The sequence below is a fragment of the Panthera onca genome, chromosome D2 (genome assembly GCF_046562875.1).
Source record: "Panthera onca isolate mPanOnc1 chromosome D2, mPanOnc1 haplotype 2, whole genome shotgun sequence".
NCBI classification, from domain to species: Eukaryota; Metazoa; Chordata; class Mammalia; order Carnivora; family Felidae; genus Panthera; species Panthera onca.
The window spans coordinates 53,897,024-53,917,081 of record NC_138349.1 but is presented as its reverse complement, the minus strand read 5'-3'; the positions used below and the strand labels follow the sequence as shown (position 1 = coordinate 53,917,081).

Sequence of the window (20,058 nt, the reverse complement as noted above, 5' to 3'; positions counted from 1 at the left end):
TTATGAGTTGGGACTTCTAGTATGGCAGAGTGAATACCTTGACAAGTCTTTTTCCCCAAAAGCAACAATAAAAAGTCACAAGCAACCATTTCAGAGCCCTGGAATTGACCAAATTCTCTGTTAATTGAACTTAACAGAGAAGCAGTTATTCATGAAAATCATTAGAACCATGAGTTAAGAACAGTGAGAATGTGTTCTACTACAAAGAGGCAAGCTGTGACAACTAGCAGCTTCACCATCAGAGGGCTCAGTAGTTTGGAGTGGAACCTGGACACAAACTGATACCCCAATGGCATCATCAGTAACAGTAGCAAACTCAGTGGCATACAAACAAGGCAAATAGTGGCTCAGATAGTCTGTGGATTTAGTACTGGTTAGGGCAAAAAAGTAGACTACCCAGAAATTTATCAAGGAAACCCGGGAAATAAGATACTCATAGGCACTGATAAACTCTCCACGTATCCATGCAGCATGCAAATGCAGAGGAAATAATGAAAGGGCACAGAAATTAAAAGTCAAGGCAGACAGGGGCGCCTGGGTGGCTCAGTCGGTTAAGCGTCCGACTTCAGCTCAGGTCACGACCTCGCGGTCCGTGAGTTCGAGCCCCGCGTCGGGCTCTGGGCTGATGGCTCAGATCCTGGAGCCTGCTTCCGATTCTGTGTCTCCCGCTCTCTCTGCCCCTCCCCCACTCATGCTCTGTCTCTCTCTCTCTCTCAAAAATAAATAAACGTTAAAAAAAAACTAAAAAAAAAAAGTCAAGGCAGACAAAATAAAGACAATACTACTAGAAACAAAGAGACATTTCATAATGATAAAAGACCAATTCGAGGGGCGCCTGGGTGGCTCAGTCGGTTAAGCATCCGACTTCGGCTCAGGTCACGATCTCGCGGTCCGTGAGTTCGAGCCCCACGTCGGGCTCTGGGTTGATGGCTCAGAGCCTGGAGCCTGCTTCCGATTCTGTGTCTCCCTCTCTCTCTGCCCCTCCCCCGTTCATGCTCTGTCTCTCTCTGTCTCAAAAATAAATAAACGTTTAAAAAAAAAAAAAATTTAAAAGACCAATTCGAGGCACCTGGCTCAGTCAGTTAAGCATCTGACTCTTGATTTCAGCTCAGGTCATGATCTCTTGGTTCATGAGATCTGCCCTCCCCCTGCTCTTCCCCTGCTTATACTCACTCTGTCTCAAATAAACATTAAAAAAAAAAAAAGAAAAAGCCAGGGGCGCCTGGGTGGCTCAGTTAGTTAGTTGAGTGTCTGGCTTCGGCTCAGGTCATGATCTCACTGTTTGTGAGTTCGAGCTCCGCATTGGGCTCTGTGCTAACAGCTCAGAGCCTGGAGCCTATTTCGGATTCTGTGTATCCCTCTATCTCTACCCCTCCCCACTCATGCTCTGTCTCTCTCGAAAATAAAAACAAACATTAAAAAAAAAAAAGGCTTGTACAAATATATACACATCTAAGTACAAGCCTTAAAGCACCATAAAGTACATGAAGTAAAATTTGACAGAAGTGAAGGAGAAACAGACAACACAAAAATTATACCCAGAGACTTCAATACCCCACTCCCAATACTTGATAGAACAACTAGACAAAGGGGTGCCTGAGTGGCTCAGTCGGTTAAGCGTCCAGCTTTGGCTCAGGTCATGATCTCATGGTTCGTGAGTTCAAGCCCCACGTTGGGCTCTGTGCTGACAGCTCAGAGCATGGAGCCTGCTCTGGATTCTGTGTGTCCCTCGCTCTCTGCCCCTCCCCCACTCATGCTCTGTCTCTCTCTCTCTCTCAAAAATAAACATGAAAAAAAATTAAAAAGAGAACAAGTAGATAGGAAATCAGCAAACCTATTGAAGTGTTGAATAACACTTGACCTAACTTGACCTAACATTCCACACAACGACAGCAGAATATATATTCTTTTTTATCTAAAACAAGGACTAATACAAGGACTGAAACTATACAAGGTTTGTTCTCCAACCACGCTGGAATTAAGTAGAAATTTGGGATATCCCCAAAGATTTGGAAATTAAGCAGTTTTCTTTTAATTAACTGATGGGTCGAAGAAGAGATCTACAAGGGAAATTAGGAAATATTTTGAATTGAATGAAAAGGGAAAAGCAAAATATCAAAATTTGTAGAACATAGCTCAAGTGGTGTTTAGAGGAAAATTAATAGCTTTAAATACTGTAGGGGAAAAAATCAAACTCAGACACAGAGAACAGATTGGTGGTTGCCAGAGGTGGGAGTTGAGGGGTAGGTAAAGTGGGTAAAGGGAGTCAAAAATTTAAAACTTCCAGTTATGTACATGTAATGTACAGCATGGTGACTATAGTTAATAATACTGTGTTGCATATTTGAAAGTTGCTAAGAGAGGAGATCTTAAAATTTCAAGAAAAAAAATTCTGTAACTATGTATGGTGACATATATTAACTAGACTTACTGCAATCATTTCACAATATATCATTTCACATATATACATTTCACAATATATCATTTCACAATATAAATATTGAATCATTACACCTGAAACTAATATAATGCATAATATAATTTTAAAAATAGAAAAAGTCTACAGAAAAAAAAAGAGGGTCTCAAATCCATAACATAAGCTTCTACCTTTAGAAACTAAAAAAGAGTAAATTAAATCAAAAGCAAGCCGAAGGAAAGAAATAATACAGATGAGAGTAGAAATTAATGAAATAGAAAACAAAAATAGAGACAAATAAATAAAGTCAAAGGTTGGTTCTTTAAAAAAATTCAACAAAATTGACAAGTCTTTAGTCTTCCCAAGAAAAAAGACACAGTTAACAAGATTAGAAATGAATGAGGGGGTCATAATTATTGATCCTTCAGAAACTAAAAGGTTAAGGGAATGTAATAAGCAACTTCATGCCAAGAAGTTAGATAATTTAGATATAATTGACAAATTTCTAAAAAGACACAATTGCCAAATGGATTTTTTAAAAAATCCACATAGATCTATAATAAATTAGTAAAATATCTTCCTACAAAGAAAAAAAAAACAGGCAAAAATGGCTTCATTGGCAAATTCTACCAAATATTTAGAAGAATAAATAACTATCATAAACTCTTTAGAAAACAGAGGAACACTTCCTAACTCATCCCATGAAGCCATTATTACCCTGCTACCAAAGCCAAAGTTATCATAAGAAAAGAATTTTGTATGCAAAAAATTCTATAGAATCTGCAAAACAAACAAACAAAAACCCTATTAGAACTAATAGAGTTTAGGGGCACCTGGGTGGCTTAATCAGTTGATCATCTGACTCTTGATTTCGGTTCAGGTCATGATCCTAGGGCCATGGGATCGAGCCCCACATTAGGCTCCACATTGAGCATGGATCCTGCTTAAGATTCTCTCTCTCTCTCTCTCTCTCTCTCTCTCTCTCTCCCTCTCCCTCTCCCTCTCTGTCTGTCTGTCTCTTTGCCCCTCTCCCCTGCTGTGCCCTCTCTCTGTTTCTCTAAAATAAACAACAACAACAAAAAAACTAATAGAGTTTAACAAGGCCACAAGATATAAGATCAATATAAAAAATCAGTTGTATTTCTATATACACTTAAATATTTAAAGAAGAAATAATACCAATCTTTCAGAAAAGAGAGAACAGTTCCTAATTCATTCTATGAGGCCATTATTACCCTGATACTAAAATCAGACAAAGACATCACAAGAAGAGAAAACTAAAAATTAATATCCTTCTTAAAATTAGACACAAGAACTTTAAATTATTAGCAAACCAACTCTAGCACCATAAAGGGATTATTTGCCCTAAGTGGGATTTATTCCAGGAATGCACAGTTTGTTAAACATTAGAAAATTAATACATCATAGTAATGGAATAAAGGACAGAAATGACATTATCTCAGTAGGCACAGAAATAGCATTTGACAAAATCCAACATCCATTCATGATAAAAGCTCCCAACAAACTAGAAATGAAAAGGAACTTCATCAACCTGACAAAGGGCATCTAAAAAAAACTTAACAGCTGACATTGTATGTTTTGGGAAAAGACTGAATATTTTCCTCTTAAGATTAGGAACAAGGTAAGGACATTCATATACCACTTTTTAACTTAATTTTTATTTTAATTTCAGTATAGTTAACATACAGTGTTATATTAGTTTCAGGTGTAAATATAGTGATTCAACAATTCTGTACATTATTCAGTGCTCATCATAAGTGCACTCTTTTTATTTATTTATTTTTGATGTTTGTTTATTTTTGAGAGAGAGAGAGTTTGTGAGTGCAAGTGGGGGAAGGGCAGAGAGGGAGACACAGAATCTGAAGCAGATTTCAGGCTCGGAGATGTCAGCACAGAGCCCAGCGTGGGGCTTGAACTCACAGACTGCGAGATCATGACCGGAGCTGAAGTCGGACACTCAACCAACTGAGCCACCCAGGTGCCACAACATAAGTGTACTCTTAATCTCCTTCACCTATTTCATCCACCTTCCTGCCCACCTCCCCTCTGGAAACCATCAGTTTGTTTAAGAGACTGTTTCTTGGTTTGTCTCTTTTTTTCCTTGTTCATTTGTTTAAATTCCACATATGAGTGAAATCATGGTATTTGTCTTTCTCTGACTTATTTCACTTAGCATTATACTCTCTAGATCCATCCATATTCTTGAAAATGGCAAGATTTCATTCTCTTTTATGGCTGAGTAATATTTCATTGTGTATGTGTTGGATATATATATGTGTGTGTATATATATATATATATATATATATATATATATACATATGTACATATATATGTATATGTATATGTACACACACAAACATCTTTATCCATTCATCTATCAGTGGCCACACGGATTGCTTTGATGTCTTGGCTATTGTAATTAATGCTGCAGTAAACATAAGGGTGCATATTATCTTTTTGAATTAGTGTTTTCATATTCTTTGGGTAATACTCAGTTCCACTTGCCACTTTTATTCAGCATTGTCTGGAAGTTTATCAGTGCAGTAAGACAATATAAAGAAATGAAAGGCATCCATATCGGAAAGGACTAAATAAAACTATCTCCATTCGCAGATGACATGTAGAAAATCCTAGAGTTCACACTCCCCCTGGTCCCCCTCCCAAGTCTGCTAGAACAAAGAAATAAGTTCAGAAAGGTCACAGTATATGAGGTCAGTTTATAAAAATCAATTATAAATGTGGTATATTTCCGTAATAGAATATTATCCAGCCATAGAAAGGAAAGAAGTACTAATACATGCTACACTGTGGATGAACCTTAAAAACAGGCTCAGTGAAAGAAGCCAGACACAAAAGGCTACATATTATATGATTCCACTTATATGAAAGGTCCAGAAGATCAAATCCAGAGACAGAGAAAGTAGGTTAGTTGTGGCCATGGACTGGGTGGAGAGAGAAATGGAGAGTGATTGCTAATGGAGGCAGGATTTGTTTTTGGGGTAATGAAATGTTCTAAGATAAGGTTGCACAACTGTGGATATACCACAGACCATTGGAAGTATACCCCAAACTACTGACTTGCACACTTTGAAAGGCTGAATTCAATTGTGTATGAATTGTATCTAAATTTAAAAATCTGTATTTCTACACATTTGCACATGGACAATCTGAAAATGAAGGTAAAAAATAAATTCAATTCACATTAGAGCAAAAAGGATAAACTTAACAAAAGAAACACAAAACTTGTACACTGAAAATTGCAAAACGTTGCTGAGAAAATGACACATACATACATACATAAAATTCAGGTACATGGATTGGAACACTGAATATTAAGACCACATTCTCTCCAAATTGACGTATATGATGTATACATACAGTGCATTCCCTATCAAAATCCCTATGAGTTTTTGTAGAAACTGATTAAACTGGTACTAAGATTGACATGGAATTGTAAAGGAGCCAGATTAGTCTAAACAATTTTGAAACAGAAGAAGGAAGTTAGAGGACTTACACTGTCATATTTCAAAACTTAATAAAATGGTGCTATAATCAAAGTAGTGTGGTACTGACATAAGGATAGGCATAATGATCAGTGGGACAGAACTGATAATCCAGAAATAAACCCTTACATGTAGAGTCCATTGATTTTTGACAAAGGTGCCACAGCAATTTAATAGGAAAAGAGTATTTTTTCCCTATAAAAGTTGCTGAGACAATTGGCTATCCATATGCAAAAAAGATGAAGTTAAACTCAATTCACATCATATAGAAATTTTACTCAAAATTAACTATAAATTTAAATGTAAGAGCAAAAACTGTCAATTTTTTAGGAAAAAATGTGAGAAAACCTGCAAGATAATACGCAGATATGACATACCAGAAGCATAAACCTAAAAAAATGGATAAATTTGATTCCATTAAACTTAAAAATCTTTTGAACTTCCAAATATACCATCAAGAAAATGAAAGGACAATCACAGACAGGGAGAAAATATTTGCACCACTACATATATCTGACAAAGGACTTGTATCCGAAACTTAAAATTCCATTTTAACAAGACAAACCAGTTTTTAAAAATGGGCAAAAGACTTGAACACTCCATGAAAGAAGATATATGTCCAAGTAGCATATAGAAAGATGTTTAATACTAATCATCAGAGAAATTCCAATTTAAACTGTCATGATACACCATGTCACACTCACTAAAACTGCTAAAACTAAAACTAAATACCTAGTTTTAGCCAGGACGTGGAGCGAAATTTAATGCTCACACATTTTCGGTGGCAGTGCTAAATTGTATGTATGTATGTATATGTATGTGCATATATATGTATGTGTGTGTATGTTGTGTGTATACATACACACATACACTCTGCAAAATAGCTTAACATTAAACGTTATACTCCTTTTAAGATCCAGCAATTCTACTGCAATGTATTTATCTGAAAGAAATAAAAATATATGTCCAGAAAAAGACATACATAAATGTTCATATCAGATTTACTCATAATAAATAATGCAAATGTTCCTCAAAAGGAGAATGGATAAATTGCAGCATATCCTTACAATGAAATTCTTCTCAGCAATATAATGTAATGAACACTAACACATACAACAACATAGATGAACCTCAAAAAAATTCTGCTGAGTGAAGGAAGCTAAACGCAGAAAAGTACACCCTGCATGATCCTATTTATACAAAGTTCTAGGGGCACCAGGGTGGCTCAGTTGATTAAGCATCTGACTCTTGGTTTCAGCTCAGGTCATGATCTCACGGTATGTGAGTTGAAGCCCTGTGTTGGGCTCTGTGCTGCCAGTGCAGAGCCTGCTTGGAATTCTCTCTCCCTCCCTCTCTCTCTCTGCCCCTCCCCCACTCACACTGCCTCTGTCTCTCTCAAAATAAATAAATAAACTTTAAAAAAAACCTAATTTGTAGTGATAGAAATCAGATCAGTGGTGTCCTGGCATGGGGAACGGGAGACTCCCAGCTGTAAAGTGGAATGAGGGTATATTGTGACAGAGTGACAGAAATGTTATAAATCTGGAAGGGAATGGTGGTTAGTATGATTAATACATTTCTCAGATCTCCTTGTGCTGTATATACTTGAAATGTTATTGTACACACTCCTCAATAAGCTTATTAAGCTTATTAAATACTCAAAGAATTAAGTGATAAGATAGCATCCATTAAAATTATTGGGTTTTAAATCAAGGCAGGTACAGATCTTAAGAACAGACAGATATGAAGATCCAGTTTAAAATCCTGGAAATGAATAGCACTTGAAATATGTCAATAGATACGGTAAACTGCACACAGAGTGAAACAGAACTGTAGTGAACAGAATGATAGAGCTAAGAAAATCACCTCAAATTAGAGAGATAAATTTAGGCATTGAAAATTTGAAGAGTAGTTACGAACACGAAAGCTGGATTAAGATGCTACAGTATATGTCTAATGGAAGTTTTAGAAAGAGAATGGAAAGAGGTAGTATTGAAAGTAATAATTACTGAATTTTTTTAAGAATTGAAGAAAGATAACAGTCTGCATGTTGAAAAGTATATCAACTGAGGGACAAAACAAAAACAAAAAACCTCTTCAGAGAAACTGCTGATAATCAAAGATAAAAAGAGAAACATTAAAAACTATTAGGAAAGACATTCCACATGTTATGGAGTAAAAATCAGACTTACAACAGATAGCTCACAATTAACGAATGCTAGATGATAATGATATTATATCTTTAAAGTACTACGGAAAACAAGAGATATATTCAGTGTATGTCAAGTATATATACATGAACGATATATCTCTTCTAGATGATAAATAAGAAGATATACAAATATATGAAATAAATATATGAACGCAAAATTGGGGTGTCTGGGTGGCTCAGTCAGTTAAGCATCCAACTTCGGCTCAGGTTATGATCCCACCGTTCATGAGTTCTAGCCCCACATCGGGCTCTTTGCTGACTGCTTCGAGCCTGGAGCCTGCTTCGGATTCTGTGTCTCCCCCTCTCTTAGCCCCTCTCCTGCTCGCACTCTGCCTCTCTCTCTCTCAAAAATAAATAAACATCAAAAAAATTTTTTAAATAGTGAAGGCAAAATAAAGACATTTTAAACATCTATAGAATAAGAGTTTCCCATCCATATATACACACTGAGGGAACCATTAAAGGATAGATTATACCAAGAAGAAAAAGCCAGAAGAAAGGAATGCAATACATGAAGCAACAGAAAGCAAAGTAATTGGCAAAGCATACTGGCAAAATAAAACAAATGACAACATTTTATGTGTTAAAAATAACACAATACTAAAATTCAAAATAAAAACATGAAAAATACTTAGAGGGAAGTTAAATCATATCAAAGTCCTTTTTAGAAAAATGTGTTTTACATAATTGGATTGTCATTCATTGTCAAAGTGATGAAAGATGCCTGAAGCCCCTATGTCCCTTTCTGTTCCAGTTAATACTCTAATCCTATAAACTGGGGTAGGGACAGTTTACACTAGAAAGATGGCTTACTGGGCCCTGTCTAGATAGGTGGCATCAAACTTAAAATTGCAACTCACACTAAGACACGTAGTTGACATTATGACTCATGGTGTGTACATAAAACAGAAGACAAAGTTCTATAAAGTAATAACCTGTATATGAGTGATACTATGATATTTTACATTCTATCTACTTTATTCTATTTTAGTTTTTTGGGTATTATTTAATAACATTTTATATTGATTTCATGATCCACATGGTCCTAAAGCTTGAGAAAGCACTGGTAAGAATGTTTCCTGAGAAGTCCTAAGTGTTTACCTTTCCTACTTTAAAGATATCTGATACTAAGTCTGAAATTAGGTCAAAATAAAAAGTTAAACCAAAAAAGATATGGTACAGATTCATTACTTAGTATAAAGACTATTGATATCTTCTCAGTTAAGGATATCTTATTTGATGAATGTTCACTATTATCACTAGTATCATCCTTTCTATCACCCAGAATAGAGGCTTAGATTCATCTTCATTAACCATCTCTCTCATCAAATCCGTCATCAAATTCCGTGGATTCTATCCTCACACAACATGTTTCCTATCTTTGTTCCCCTATTTAAAAAAAAATTTTTTTAAGTTTATTTATTTTTGAGAGAGAGAGAGAGAGAGAGGGAGCTCACGCACAAGTGGGGGAGGGGCAGAGAGAGAGGGAAACACAGAAACCAAAGCAGGTTCCAGGCTCCGAGCTGTCAGCACAGAGCCCGATGCAGGGCTCGAACCCACGAACTGTGAGATCATGACCTGAGCCTAAGTCTGGCGCTTAACTGACTGAGCCACTCAGGCATCCCTTTGTTCCCCTATTTTTAAAAATGGGCACATAACTTATTAGTTTTAGCTATATAGTATAATGATTTGATATATGTATATATATGGCAAAATGATCAAAGTTCTTGCTTTGTTTCAGTGGAGGCCAGAAATGCTAAAAACAAACAAACTAACTTTCTAACTTTGTTAGAAAAATAAAGGAGTATGGGGCAGAGTTAAGATGGAAGAGGTGCTGGGGCGCCTGGGTGGCTCAGTTGGTTGAGCAACCGACTAAGGCTCAGGTTGTGATCTCGAGGTACATGGGTTTGAGCCCTGTATCAGGCTCTGTGCTGACAGCTCAGAGCCTGGAGCCTGATTCGGATTCTGTGTTCCCTCTCTCTCTGCCCCTCCCCCACTCATGCTCTGTCTCTCTCTGTCTCAGAAATAAATAAACATTAAAAAAAATTTTTTTTAAAGATGGAGAGGTGTAGGGGGACTGGGATTTTCCCTGTCCCTCAAACACAGCTGTATTGAGGTCAGATCACTTGGAACACCCAGGAAATCAATCTGTGGAGTGGCAGAAGGGTCCCTACAGTTGGAGGGAGACAGCTTGGCAGGATTGAGGTACATGTATGTGATTAGGGGGAGATAAAATGGCAAAGGCACGGAGGGGAGGGAACCCTTTCAGTGCAGAGACAAAAAGAGACAGGTCTTCAAAAAGTATCAAGTTAGCACATGAGAAAAACCTCTCCAGACCATGGACTCTCGACCATGGACGAGAAATGGGGAGATTGCCAGTTTGTATTTTGCAAACAGCCTTAGGAGCTGAAATGTGAAGGTTTCAAATGTGCGTGACTTTCTCCAGAGCAAAGCCACGGTGCATGCTACTGGGGAGAAGGCAGTCGGGCCCCAGCACTGTAGCAATCTCAGGGGTGCACTGGGAGAGAACAGTCCCCTTCCTGGAGTACTTTGGGAAGAGGGTTTATTGCCTCCCCAAAGACAAAAGACCCTGCAGGTGCCAGCCAGAGGCCTTTTATCCGCAGGGTGGAGTGGCACTACTCCAGAACAGGATCCACAGGATGCAGGGTCCTTTAAGACATTGGGTTTTGAATCTAGCCGAGCAGCTAGAAGCCTTGAGAGAACTGTGGAGCAGGGCAAGCTGACCACCTGTGCTATTGGATGAGGGCTGCCTGACAGAAAACTCTGTTCAGGGAGGGAAAGGAGGAGAGATTGGGTGTTGCCATTTTTTCTCCCCAACACCAACATGGCAGGACTTCAGAGAGCAGCACAGCTGCCCCCATTGGAGGTGGGACCCATTTACACCAAACTGCTCCCCTCTGTGCCTGGCAACTGCTTATCTACTGGAGCAAGGCTGACTCTGAGCCAATGCAGGCGGCCTCTCCTCTAGACCAGTACAGCCACCAGTCCCAGGCACCAACAGATGACTGTTTTTTTAACTCTTTTCCTCCCTTCCTCTCCCCTCCTTTCCTTTCCTTTCCTTTCCTTTCCTTTCCTTTCCTTTCCTTTCCTCTTTCTACCCTCTTCTTTTGGAATCAGGCTCATAGTTTCTGATTTGTCTTTGGTCATTTATATATATACATATATTTTTTTCAATTAGGCATTTTTATTCTATTCATTTTACACCTTTTCTGTTTCTCTTCTTCTTTATTTTCCTTTCTCTTTCTCTGAATTTAGCCTGATAGTTTTTTGATTCCCTGTTTGGTCTTCATTTCTCACTTTCATTTTTTTTCTTTTTATGGGATCAGGCTTCCTCCCCACTCCTTTCCCTTTTTTCCAGGGTTACTTCAACAAACAAATCAAAGCATACCTTGGCTGAAGGTCCAAACACTCCACCACTAAAAGTAAGGAGGAGCTTTGCAGAGGACTGACCAGTGGGATAGAGCAGCTAAAACACAACAGAGTGCATATAATGTATACCAAAAACAATTCCTAAAGTGCCAACCCTGGACAGTGTATGACCCCTTTTTAATATAGAAGTACTCACAGATGCAGTAATAACAAGCTATTAAAACCCACAAAAAGCAGAAACTAGCCAAAATGAGAAAACAGAGGAATTCTCCCAAAAAAGAAAACTCAGGAAGAAATCACAGCCAGAGAATTGCTCACAACAGTTATAAACAATATATCTGAACAAGAATTTAGAATAATAGTCATTAGACTAATAACTGGGCTTGAAAAAAGCATAGAAGACACTAGAGAATCTCTTTGTACATAGATCACAGGCCTAGGAACTCATCCTGATGAATTAAAAAATGCTACAACTGAGATGCAAAATAAACTAGATACAGTGACAGTGAGGATGGAAGAAGCAGAGGAGAGAATAGGTGAAATAGAAGATAAAATGGGAAAATAATGAAGCTGAAAAAAAGAAGGAAAGGAAATTACCAGATCATGAGGGGAGAATTAGAGAACTAAGTGATTCCATGAAACAAAACAATATCCACATCATAGGAGTTCCAGAAGAAGAAGAGAGAGAAAGGGGAAGAAGTTTTATCTGAATAAATTATAGCTGAGAACTTCTCTAATCTGGGGAAGGAAACAGGCATCCAAGTCTGAGAGGCACAGAGAACTCCTTCAAAATCAATAAAAACAGGTCAACACCATGACATATCATAGTGAAACTGGCAAAACACAAACATAAAGAGAATTCTGAAAGCAGCTAGGGACAAATGGGCCTTAAGTTACGGGCATAGGCACATAAGGTTAGTAGCAGACCTATCCACTGAAACTTGGCAGGCCAGAAGCGAGTGGCAGGAAATATTCAATGTGATGAACAGGAAAACTATGTAGCCAAGAATCTTTTATCCAGCAAGGCTTTCTTCAGAATAGGAGAGATAAAGACTTTCCCAGACAAACAAAAACCAAAAGAGTTCATGACCATTAAACCAGCCCTGCAAGAGATTCTAGGGGTACTCTGTGAGTGGAAAGCAGCAAAGACTACAAAGGACCAAAGACATCACAACAAACATGAAATCTACAGATAACACCATGGCATTAAATTCATACCTTTCAATAATCACTCTGAATGTAAATGGACTAAATGCCCCAATCAAAAGACACAGAGTATCAGAAGGGATAAATAATAAGATCCATCTATATTCTGCCTACAAGAGACTCATTTTAAACCAGAAAACACCTGCACATTGTAAGTGAGGGGATGGAGAACCATCTATCATGCTAACGATGTCAAAAGAAAGCTGGAGTAGCCATACTTACATCAGACAAACTACATTTTAAGACAAAGACTGTACCAAGAGATGAAGAAGGGCATTATATCATAATTAAGGGGTCTATCCATCAAGAAGAGCTAACAATTGTAAATATTTATGCCTCCAACGTGGAAGAACTCAAATATATAAATCAATTAATCACAAATATAAGCAAACTTTTGGATAATAATGCCATAATTATAGGGGACTTTAATACTCCACTTACAACAATGGACAGATAACCTAGGCAGAAAATCAATCAAGGAAACAATGGCTCTGAATGACACATTGGACCAGATAGACTGAACACATATATTCAGAACGTTTCATCCTACAGCAGCAGAATACATATTCTTCTTGAGTGCACATGGAACATTATCCAAAATAGATCACATACTGGTCACAAAATAGCCCTCAACACGTACAAAAAGATTGAGATCATACCATGCATATTTTCAGATCACAATGCTATGAAACTTGAAATCAACCACAAGTAAAAATTTGGAAAACCCCAAATACATTGAGGGTAAACAGTATCCCACCAAAGAACCAATGGGTCAACCAGGAAATTAAATAAGAAATTTAAAAATATATGGAAGCAAATGAAAATGAAACATGATCGTCCAATCATTTGGGATGCAGCAAAGGCAGTCCTAAGAGGAAGATACATTGCAATTCGGGCCTATCTCAAGAAGTAAGAAAGGCCCCAAATATACAACCTAACCTTACACCTAAAGGAGCTAGAAAAGGAGCAGCAAATATAGCCCAAAGCCAGCAGAAGGGAAATAAAGATTAGAGCAGAAATAAATGATATAGAACAGTAGAACAGATCAGTGAAACTAAGAGCTGATTTTTTGAAAGAATAAACAAAACTGATAAGCCCCTAGCCAGACTACTCAAAAAGAGAGGACCCAAATAGATAAAGTCACAAATGAAAGAGGAGAGATCACAACCAATACCAGAGACATACAAACAATTCTAAGAGAATACTATGAAAAATTATATGCCAACATACTAGGCAATCTGAAAGAAATGGACAAATTCCTAGACACTCACACACTACCAAAACTCAAATGGGAAGAAATAGAAAGTTTGAATAAACCTATAACCAGCAAAGAAATCTCAGTTATCAAAAGTCTCCCAACAAATAAGAGCCCTGGAATCCTACCAAAAATTTAAAGCAGAGTTAATACCTGTTCTTCTCAAAATGTTCCAAAAAATAGAAATGGAAGGAAAGCTTCCAAACTCATTCTATGAAGCCAGCCTTACCTTGATTCCAAAACCAGACAAAGACTCCACTAAAAAGGAGAATTACAGGCCAATATACCTGATGAACCTAGATGCAAAAATCCTCAATAAGATACTAGCAAATCGAAGTCAACAATACATTAAAAGCATTATTCACCATGATCAAGTGGGATTCATTCCTGGGCTGCAGGGCTGTTTCAGTATCAATGTGTTACACCACAAATCAATCAATGTGATACACCACATTAATAGAGGAAAGGATAAGAACCATATGATACTGTCAATAGATGCAAAAAAAGCATTGGACAAAGTACAGCATCCTTTCTTGATAAAAACCCTCAAGAAAGTCGGAATGGAAGAAACATATCTTAACATCATAAAAGCCATATATGAAAGGCCCATAGGTAATATAATCTACAATGGGGAAAAACTGAGAGCTTTCCCCCTAAGATCAGGAACATGACAGAGATGTCCATTCTCACCACTGTTGTTCAACATAGTGTTGGAAGCCCTAGCCTCAGCAATCAGACAACAAAACAAAATTAAATGCATCCAAATTGGCAAAGAAGAAGTCAAACTTTCACTCTTTGCAGATGACATGATATTCTACATGGAAGACCCAAAAGACTCCACCAAAAAACTGCTAGATCTGATACATGAATTCAGTAAAGCCACAGGATATAAAATCAATGTACAGAAATTGGTTGCATTTCTATACACCAATAATGAAGCAACAGAAAGAGATATCAAGGAATTGGTCCCATTTACACCAAAACCCGTAAGATACTTAGGAATAAACCTAACCAAAGAGGTAAGATATCTGTACACTGAAAACTATAGAAAGCTTATGAAACAAATTGAAAAAGACACAAAGAAATGGAAAAACATTCCATGCTCATGGATTGGAAGAACAAATATTGTTAAAATATTGATACTACTGAAAGCAATCTACACATTCAATGCAAACCTTATCAAAATAACACAGCATTCTTCACAGAGCTAGAACAAACAATTCTAAAATTTGTATGGTACCACAAAAGAACCTGAATAGCCAAAGTAATGTTGAAAAAGAAAACCAAAGCTGGAGGTATCACAATCCTGGACTTTAACCTGTATTACAAACTTGTAATCATCAAGACAGTATGGTACTGACACAAAAACAGACACATAGATCAGTGGAACAGAATAGAGAACATAGAAATGGACCCACAAATATATGGCCAACTAATCTTTGACAAAGCAGTAAAGAGTATCCAATGGGAAAAAGACAGTCTCTTTAGCAAATGGTGATGGGAGAACTGGATAGCAACATGCAGAAGAATGAACCTGGACCACTTTCTTACACCATACACAAAAATAAACTCAAAATGGGTAAAAGACCTAAATTTGAGACAGAAAACCATCAAAATCCTACAGGAGAAAACAGGCAGCAACCTCTCTGACCTAGGCCACAACAACTTCATACTTGACATGTCTCCAGAGGCAAGGGAAATAAAAGCAAAAATGAATTATTTGGACCTCCTTAAGATAAAAAGCTTCTACACAGCAAGGGAGACAATTAACAAAACTAAAAGGCAACCAATAGAATGGGAGAATATATTTGCAAATGACATATCAGATAAAGGGTTAGTATCCCAAATATATAAAGAACTTATCAAACTCAACACCCCAAAACCAAATAATCCAGTGAAGAAATGGGCAGAAGACATGAATAGACATTTCTCCAAAGAAGATATCCAGACGGCAAACAGACACATGAAAAGATGTTCATCACTCGTCATCAGGGAATTACAAATCAAAACCACAACGAGATACCACCTCACACCTGTCAGAATGGCTAAAATTAACAACTCAGGCAACAACAGATGTTGGCAAAGTAGTGGAGAAAGAGGAACTCTTTTGCTGTGCTGGTGGGAATGCAAAGTGGTGTAGGCACTCTGGAAAACAGTATGGGGGCTCCTCAAAAAATTAAAAATAGAATTACCTAATGACCCAGCAATTGCACTACTAGGAATTTAACCAAAGGATACAAAAATGCTGAATCGAAGGGGCACATGCACCCCAATGTTTATAGCAGTGCTATCAACAATAGCCAAAGTATGGAAAGAGCCCAAATGTCCATCGATGGATGAATGGATAAAGAAGATATAGTAAGTATACACAATGGAATAATGCTGGGGAATGAAAAAGAATGAAATCTTGCCATTTGCAACAATGTGGGTGAAACTGGAGGATATCCTGCTAAACGAAATAAGTCAGTCAGAGAAAGATATCATATGATTTCACTCATATATGGAATTTGAGAAACTCAACAGATGAACATAGGGGAAAGGAAAGAAAAATAAGATAAAAACAGAGAGGAAGGCAAAGCATAGAGAGTCTTAAATACAGAGGACAAACTGAGGGTTGCTGGAGAGGGGTTGGAGGGTTGGGTTAAATGGGTGATGGGCATTAAGGAGGGCACTTTTCAGGATGAGCAATGGGTGTCATATGTAAGAGATGAATCACTGGGTTCTACTTCTGAAGCCAAGAATATACTGTATGTTAAATAACTTGAAAATAAATTAATAAAAATTTAAAAAAATAAAAAAATGAAGTATGGATGCTAAAATTTTAACTACTAGTAGAATATAAACATAATGAATAACTTCCAAATTAATAGAGGAAACAAGAAAAAATGTAACAGAAGAAAAAGAAAATAAAAAACACAAGAAAAAGGTTAAATACAAACACAAAACAAATGGTAGCTATAAGTCTAAATATTGCACATTATAATAAGTGGATACAATTTACCTATTAAGAAAAGACAGAGACTCTGAAATTGGATTTTAAAATTCTAGCTACATGCTATTTAAATAAACATTTCAAAAACAGAATGACACCCAGATATTAAGGGATGGGAAAAGTTATAATAGGCAAATACTAACAACAAGAAGAGTTGACATAATAGCATTTAAGCAGATAAATATTTAATAGAAAAACATTTGCCAAGAAATAGCCTCTTTTAAAAAAATGTTTATTTTTGAGAGAGAGCACACGTGAACATGTGAGTGGGGGAGGGGCAGAGAGAGAGGGAGACAGAGAATCTGTCAGTGCAGAGCCCGACGTGGGGCTCAAACTCATGAACTATGAGATCATGACCTGAGCTGAAGTTGGAGGCTTAACCAAGTGAGCCACCCAGGTGCCCCAAGAAACAGGCTCTTAACTATTGAGAACAAACTGATGGTTACCAGAGGGGAGGTGGGTGGGGGGTAGGTGAAATCGGTAATGTAATACAGATCAAGGACTGCACTTGTCATAATGAGCACAGTGATGTATGGTGATGTATGGAATTGTTGAATCACTGCATTGTACACCTAAAACTAATATAGTACTGTATGTTTTTTTTTTAATATATGAAATTTATTGTCAAATTGGTTTCCATACAACACCCAGTGCTCATCCCAAAAGGTGCCCTCCTCAATACCCATCACCCACCCTCCCCTCCCTCCCACCCCCCATCAACCCTCAATAGTACTGTATGTTAACTATACTGGAATTAAATTTTAAAAAAATGCTTGCAATGCAAAAACAAAACAAAACAAAAGACAGCCAGCTTGCTAGGAGATTGTGCTAGTCACTTCTTTCTCAACATTATCCCATTCTCATCTCTAATAAAGAACTTTGATGCTTCATGAAAAAAATAAATAAAAAATTTCACTAAGACTAGAAAAGTCCCACCTCAGCCCCCAGAAGCTTGAAAACAGTAAAAGACTTTTTAGAAATATTACTTATGTTGACTCTTGTGAAAATAAATAAAAGAAATATCATTAAACCTGGAGTTGGGAAGCCCTAAAGAGCAATCTCTCACACACTACCATCCCTCCATAAGAAACCATAGCTTGCATTCCCCAACAGGAAGAAACTTACTTTATATACCCCAGCAGGAGGAAGAATTTCTTCCTGCCCATCCACAGCCCAACCAGTGAGAAACCACCACACTCATCCAATGAGAAGCCATAACAGCCCCTTCTAGCTTCCTCCTTTTGCCTATAAAAGCAAGCCTCTCCTCTGTTCTGGACTTGCCTATGCTTTGCCATAAGTTTGCTTGTCCCCATTTGCAATTCTCTGCTATTCCTGAAGCTTATTTTGCTTTTAAAAAGCTGACACTTTTTTTTTTGTATTTTTTTTAAGGTCAACAGTCTTTAAAATTAGCCTTCATATCTATCTAGCAAGTCTTTTTTAATTGGGTAGAAACTGATTTTCATTCGTGGAGTGAGAATACAGATTTATTATCTTATACTTTTTGTTCCACCAGAATAAAAAAGGGTGCATAAATATAAAGTAGAAAAGCAAGGAAGCAAATAACATGATCAGATTTATATTTTATAGCCATCTCTATTGCTGCTACTAAAGGATTACAGAGGGCAGGGAGATAACCTAAACTCTCAGTTGAAAAATACAGACTACAGGGGCACCTGGGTGGCTCAATTGGCTGAGTGTCCGACTTCAGCTCAGGTCATGGTCTCACACAGTTCATGAGTTCAAGCCCCTTGTCAGCTCTGTGCTGACAGCTCAGAGCCTGGAGCCTGCTTTGGATTCTATGTCTCCCGCTCTCTCTGAACCAACCCCGCTTGTGCTCTCTCTCTCTCTCTAAAATAAATAATACACATTAAAAAAAATTAAAAGTAAAATAAAAATACAGACTACAAAATGATATATATGCAGTTAGCCCTTCACCAACACAAGTTTGAACTGTGTGGGTCCACTTATATGTGGACTTTTTTTCAAAACAGTACAGGACTGTAAATGTATTTTCTCTTATGATTGTCTGTTTTTTTAATGTTTATTTATTTATTTTTGAGAGAGAGAGGAGGGGTGGAGAGAGAGGCAGAGAGAGAATCCCAAACAGGCTCCACACTGTCAGTGCAGAGGTGGACGTGGGGTTTGAACTCATGAACAGTGAGATAAAGACCCTGAGCCAAAATCAAGAGTCAGACGCTTAACTGACTGAGCCACCCAGGCTTCCCTCTTAGGATTTTTTTTTAAATTTTAATGTTTATTTATTTTTGAGAGAGAGAGAGAAAGAGAGAAGCTGATGTGGAGTTTGAACTCAGGAACTGAGAGATCATGACCTGAGCCAAAGTCGGACCCTTAGCCGACTGAGCCACCCAGGCGCCCCTATTTTGTTTTTTAAGTTTATTTATTTATTTTGAGAGAGACAGAGCGCGAGTGGGGAAGGGGCAGAGAGGGAGAGAGAGAATCCCAATCAGGCTCCAGGCTGCCAGCGAAGAGCCTGATGTGGGGCTTGAGCTCACGAAACTGCGAGATCATGACCTGAGCCAAAACCAGGAGTCAGACGCTTAACTGACTGAGCCACCCAGGCACACCATGATTTTCTTTTCTTTTTTTAAAAAAAAGAAATTTTTTTTAAATGTTTATTTATTTTTTGGGAGAGACAGAGACATAATGCGAGTGGGTTAGGGGTAGAGAGAGAGGGAGACACAGAATCCGAAGCAGGTTCCAGGCTCTGAACTGTCAGCACAGAGCCGACGCGGGGGTCAAACTCACGAGCTGTGAGATCATGACCTGAGCCGAAGTCAGACGCTCAACTGACAGCCACCCAGGCGCCCCCACCATGATTTTCTTAATAACCTTTTCTTTAGCCTTATTGTAAGAATACAGTATGCAATACATATATAAAATATGGGTTATTGTTAAAGCTTCCAGTCAGTTGTAAGCTATTAGTACTTGGGTTTTTGGAGAGCCAAATGTTATATATGGATTTTTGACTGTGTGTGGCGGGGGGGAAAGGGGGCACATGGGGGCGGAGGGTCAGCATCCCTAAGGCCGCATGTATAGGATTA

The 20,058-nt window shown here is 37.8% G+C and overlaps 1 protein-coding gene across 7 annotated transcripts in view; it reads left to right on the top strand.

The window, feature by feature from the left end:
* Positions 1-20,058, top strand: part of FAM149B1 (family with sequence similarity 149 member B1) — an 87,047-nt gene that overhangs the window by 14,147 nt on the left and 52,842 nt on the right. The window lies entirely within an intron of this gene.